This window comes from Meles meles, chromosome 1, assembly GCF_922984935.1.
Source record: "Meles meles chromosome 1, mMelMel3.1 paternal haplotype, whole genome shotgun sequence".
NCBI classification, from domain to species: Eukaryota; Metazoa; Chordata; class Mammalia; order Carnivora; family Mustelidae; genus Meles; species Meles meles.
This window is the reverse complement of record NC_060066.1, coordinates 30,430,875-30,437,307: the sequence shown is the minus strand read 5'-3', so window position 1 is coordinate 30,437,307 and position 6,433 is coordinate 30,430,875. Positions and strand designations below refer to the sequence as shown.

At 35.0% G+C, this 6,433-nt stretch overlaps 1 pseudogene; it reads left to right on the top strand.

Moving 5' to 3' along the window:
- Positions 1-3,215: 3,215 nt before the first annotated feature.
- On the top strand, positions 3,216-3,285 carry LOC123927725 (annotated as a pseudogene).
- The last annotated feature ends 3,148 nt before the right edge of the window (positions 3,286-6,433 follow it).

The following is a 6,433-nucleotide window of genomic DNA, read 5'->3' as shown; positions in this document are numbered from 1 at the left end:
CCTGGCTTTCTTCCAGAGTTCCATCTTTCCATTTTGTACACACTGAAGAGTGAGAAAGGCTATTTTTATAGATACGCTATTTAGGATTAAGTAGAAGAGTAGGAAATTTGATTGGGATATATTGCCAATCAACAACCTTACCAAAATTTCCCCATTTTCCTTAATAAATCTCTTCTTTCCCAACTCTGAGTGAATAATTTGTAAAAGTTCTTTTCCTCCTGCTATTGTCATCAAGGAATAAATTATGCTTTAAAAAACTTGTCATTTAAATTCATAATGACCAAAAATTCTATTTCTTTTACAACTGATGATACAGAAGTAGAATGGGACTGAGGATAAGGGGACCAAGGTGTTTTTTTTTTTTTAACTGCTTTTCCCCCAATCAGCTGTGTCATATTAGCATTAGAGAACCACTAAACAATTCTGTTCTTCAATTTCCTCTTTGGACAAAAACAGGGAATGGACTAAGTAATGTCCAAGGACAATTCTAATTAGATCCTGTATACATACATTCATACACACATATATAAAGGCAAATTATGTAAGATTCTGAGTTTAAATAACCTTCTAATTTTAAAAAAATTGTTCATAAAGAATTTTTTAATATTTTATTAATTAGTATATCATGTCACCAGATATAAGCTATGACAAGAAAATTGCCAGAATGTAAGAACATTTATTATAATTTTCCTCCTGAATTTTTTTGGCTAAAGCTGGCAAACAATCTTCCCTTTTATTTTTTTTCTAGTTAAAAAAAATTATTTATTATTTGGAAGAGAGAGATCGCATGTGCGAGTGCAGGAGGAGGGGCAGGAGAGGGAGAGAGAATCCCAAGCAGACTCCTGCCGAGCTGCTGAGTCTTATGACCTTGAGATCATGACCCTGAGATCACAACTTGAGCCAAAACCAAGAGTAAGCATTTAATGGACTTCACCACATAAGCACACCAATAATCTCTCCTTTTAAATGATAAAACTATTAGATAACTTCTTAAAATGATTATATACATAATATTCTTAATTTACAATTAAAAACTAAAAAATATCCATTCGTAATGGAAATAATTAATCATTAAAATTTTGAAAAATGTGCCATAAAAGCCAAGTGTTGTCTTCAATAGGATGCTCTGTTATTAAACAACTATAAACCTCTTTTTGCAAATTGTTGTATTTTAATGGAAAAATCATTAAATCCTCAGAAATTTATAAACCTAAAGAGTTTTGCTTCTTACTACTGTCCTTTCTTATGTGTGGTCCAGCAGGATAACAGAACAGGACTCACATGTTTTCTTTGATATTTTACTAAATTCAGTTCAATTCAATCTAAATATCAGGGAAATATGTGAGACTGTAAACCTAAAAATTAACATTGGACAGTGTCTCTAGGAACTTGGTAGATTATTAAGTATTATTGTTAAATATTACCTTCCTTTGTGTCTAGGGTTAATCTACTTCATTGGAAATTATTGATAGGTATAATATAGTTTTAGTTATACAGTCCATGTCCCTAGGGCCAATGCCCTCCCCTCCCAAACACAGATCCTGACAACTTCAATGAGCCTATATTTCTATCATTCTTTACACTATCCACATCATTTGTTCAAATGGTCACCTCTTTGTAGAAGCCAACTGTTTTCCTCTTAACTCTTCATCAGAATTATTACTATAAGGAATATAAAGCTAGCTTGCTAGCTGTTCTTTGTCCATTTTCCATTTCTGTATATTTTAAATTTTCCAAGATATGCATACACGTAGTTAACTTAAATTGTTCTGTAAAACAATTCCCTTTTTTACTACTCCCTTATTTCTTAATTTCCAGAAACAAAATTAATTTTTTTGTTATTTTTAACTTACCTGCATATTCCTAAGCAACATGGTTTTATTGTTACATCTTGATTTTAGATATTATCTCATGTCATCTCCCTCCAGATAAAGATCTAGCATTTATTTTTGTTTGAAACCATTCATCCCTCTGCCTGTCTCTATCCCCCCACCTATATATTTTCCCCTTGTACTCTTCTCCTCCCAATATAGTTATAGCATGTTAGTTAGATCAATATTCAATGTTTGAATTCTTTTTTAAATTTTATTTTATAAATCTCTAAAAATAAATATTTAAATAAGGATACAAATGATGTTTATACATCATATCTTATTGTTATGTCTTTTTCTTTTCTTTTTTTTTAAGATTTTATTTATTTATTTGACAGAGAGAGAAATCACAAGTAGGCAGAGAGGCGGGAGCATGGGGGGGTGGGGGGGGAAGCAGGCTCCCCGCTGAGCAGAGAACCTGATGCGGTTCTCCATCCCAGGACTCTGGTATCATGACCTGAGCCGAAAGCAGAGGCTTAACCTACTGAGCCACCCAGAATCCCCTTATTTTCTTTTTATATGTAGGTTTCTTTCCTATCCTTTTTTATTTGCAATTTTTCTTCCTCCCTGTCTCTCTCCCCGCACTCTTTTCTTACCTCTCTCTTCCTCTCTCTCCTTCTCTTCTTCTCTTTGGTATGGTTATTGAAGAAAGATACTAGTTGGTTTTTCCTGCAGAAACCCTACTTCCCCTATTCTGTTTACATTTCCATGGTACCATTTAACATGGTCCTCCATCCCTTTAATTTCTTTCTAATTAGTAGTTAGATATTGACAGATTTTGGCTTGATATTTTTTATCAAGAGTTCTTCATAGGTATACTTCTCTGAGTATGTGTATAATGTCTGTTTGTCTCACTCTCAGTGATGTTAGTAGTCATTGATGATTACTGTTTGTTATTAATTTATTAGGGACTATAAAATAGTGATAATGTCATCATTTCTTCATTTTTTATTAGATGGAAGAATTTCCTAAAGTAAACTTTCTCAACATCAATTATCTGCTTTCCCTGATGTATATAGTCCATTATCAAGAAAATGATGATCAATGAAGTTTTTTAATTATTTTGAATTTACAAATTTGAATATATTGGATTTGTATCAATCAATTGTGGTTAATATCCTTATTGATGACACCTGAGTCTCTTTGACAAGACCATAGTAGCCTTTGATAATTTCTTCACTTTCAGGCTGACAAAATGCTCATCAGTAAATTTTCTGGTTCAGAACTGGAATCAACCATCTGTCCAATAAGTACTGGTTCCTTTTGGTGGGAAATGATATTTTTCTCTTGTTGGTAACCATTTGTCTGGTTTGTTTTCCTTATTTTAAAAATTATGATAATAACAAGATTATACTTTCAGGGATCATTTCTATAGTTTGTTACTAAAAAAATTAATAGATTTTATTTTTCAGAGTAGTTTAGATTCACAGCAAAATTGAGCAGAAGGTACAGAGATTCTGTACATATATCCTCTGTGCCCTCATACATACCACCTTTCCTACTATCAAAATTCTGCACCAGAGTAGTACATTTATTATTATCAGCGAACCTACATGGCCACATTATTGTCACTCCAAGTCCATAGCTTACGTTAGGGTTCACTATTGGTATGTTCTATGGGTTTAAGAAAATGTATACTGACATATATGCCCTAATATAATATTATACAGAGTGGTTTCACTGTCCTAAAAATCCCGTGTGTTCCACCTGTTCTCCCCTCCTTCCTCCCTAATTGCTAACAACCACTGATTCTTTTACTGTCTCCATAGTTTTTTTTTCCCCAGAGTATCATATAGTTGGAATCATACAGTATGTAGTGTTTTCAGATTAACTCCTTTCACTTAATTATATCCATTTAAGTTTCTTCCATATCTTACTATGGCTTGATAGCTCATTTCCATTTGGGCTGCTAAAACAAAATACCTCAGATGGGGTGGCTTATAAGCAACAGCAATTTATTTCTCAGAGTTCTGGAGAATGGAAGTCCAAAACTGAATGCCAGCATGGTTGGGTTCAGGTGAAGACCCTCTTCTGGGCTGCAGATTGCTGACTTCTCAATGTAACCTCACATGAAAGGGGCAAGGGAGCTTTCTCTGGCCTCTAAGGGCTGCAAAGTAGTCCACTGTATTGATACAGCAGGGTTTTATTTAATCCATTCCTTATTAATAAACATTTGGGTTGTTTACAATCTTTGTTATTACAAATAACATTTCTTCTTTTTTTAAAAAAGATTTTATTTATTTATTTGAGATAGAGAGAGAGTGTGCCCTTGCATTGGTGGGGGGTGGGGAGCATAGGGAGAGGGAGAAGCAGGCTCCTCACTGAGCAGGGAGCAGGTTGGAGGGCTCAATCCCAGGACCCAGAGATCATGACCTGAAACAAGGAGATGCTTATTGTACTGAACCACACAGGCGCCCCTACAAATAATATTTCAATGAATTCCTGTGAAGCTATCTTTTTATGTTTTTTTTCAACAGAGCTTTGTAGTAGATTTCTAGAAGTGGGATTGCTAAATCAAAGCGTAAGTGCTTGGGTAATTCTGCTATATATTGACAAACTCCACTGACTGCAGAAGTTAAAAACATTTTGTATTTCCTTAACAACATATTAATGTGCTATTTCTTCACAGCCTTTTCAACAGAAAAGTTGAAATATTTTAAACTGCTTTTGCATTGCAGACTTTTGGATTTTTCCCAATCTGATAAGAAAGAAATAATAACTTGGTGAAGTTTTAAATTACACTTCTATTGTTATGAATGTAATTGAAAACTTTTCTTATGTTTAAGAGCCATTTTCATTTCTTTTTCCTATGAATTCTGTTCATATATATAGCCTATTTTTCTATAGGATTGTATTTTTTCTTTAGTTTTAGAAGCTTTTATATATATTAGAGATATGAACCATTTATGTATAACATATACTTTTTCTTAGCCAGTCATTTGCTTTTTTATTTAGCTGTGTTTATTTTCACATTTTTATCTACTCAAACTCATCATTTTCATTGCTCCTGGAGTCATAGTTTCCCCACTTTTAGGTTATAGAATTATTCAGTTGTGTTTCTTTTTAATACTCTTATAAATCACCAAACTAATCTAGTTTAGTGGGTTGTAACCAGCAATTTTTTATTTTTATATGTATGTATGTATGCATGTATGTATTTTAAAAGATTTTATTTATTTATTTGAGAGATAGAGAGAGAACAAGAGAGAGAGCAAGAGAAAGAGAGAGAGCATGAGGGTGGGGGCGGGCAGAGGGAGAAGCAGATTCCCTTCTGAGCAGGGAGCCAGATGCAGGGCTCAATCTTAGGCCTCTGAGAACATGACCTGAGCTAAAAGCAAACCTTTAACGGACTGAGCCACCCAGGCACCACAAACCCAGCAATGTTTTTAAATAAGAATTAAATGGAGTAGAAAAACACATATTAAGTGCACATAATATAAAGTATTGAAAGAGCCCGGAAGTTGTCATTCCTATCCTCACAGCAAGAAAAAAGCTGAACAAACTGAAAGCCATCGATTTTTAGAGTTATCAGAAAACTGAGGTCAAAGGACAAAGTGTTACTACCCAAAAACAGAGAGACAGACAGGAAGATAGAGACAATTACAGGATACCAGGAGTAGAAGTACGGGAGAAGCAGCCAGTAGCAGAAACCTCTATGTGTAAGAATACTTTGAACTGTAACTGATGAATTACTAAATAGCTCCATGTAGAATAGCTTAGGAGTTAAAAACTCCAAGGGGACCCAGTTTTAATGGAACTGTCCCATTTCTATGAGTTTTACCTGCAGAGCTCCTACGTTCTCACTGTGAGGATGGGAGACAAGCCCCTAGTACTTCTAGACAGAGAAGGGGAAAAGTAACCATTTTGAAATATGTTTTTAGCAAGGTCTACCCTCAAAGGAAACTGTTTTACCAGAGCCTAACTGACTGGAGTTTTACTAAAGTCTAACTAGCCTGAGGGAAGGGAAACACCCAGCTTAGACTCACTAAAAAACTGAGACCTATGGACTATGGACTCTGAAAAACAACCAGAGGGTTATGAAGGGGCGGCGGGGGGGGGGGGGGGGGGGGGGGGGGGGGGGGGGGGGAGGGGGGGTTGAGGAACCAGGTGGTGGGTAATAGGGAGGGCACGTACTGCATGGAGCACTGGGTGTGATGCCAAAACAATGAACACTGTTATGCTGTAAATAAAAATAAATAAATAAATTAAAAAAAAAAAAACTGAGACCTAATCAAAGGCCCATAGAATACTTTCCCTCACCCTACACCTTGCACCATATCGGTAGGGCTTCTGTATAATATTATGGGATTGAAGCTAAAAGAACTAAAAGCCTTAGATGCTATTTAAGGAGTCTCTATGAAAACCCAAAGACTACAGGGGAGACAAAAGCGATGACAATAAAGGAAATTTATACCTTCTGAAACCACAGTTACAGTAAACAGTAAACACTGTCTAAGCCATATAAACATTAAGCATGTATTGCTTTGTAACAATTTGTATGTGTAACATTTATCAATATAGACATAGTTATGAACATGTATATAGATTGCCGTCTAAGATGT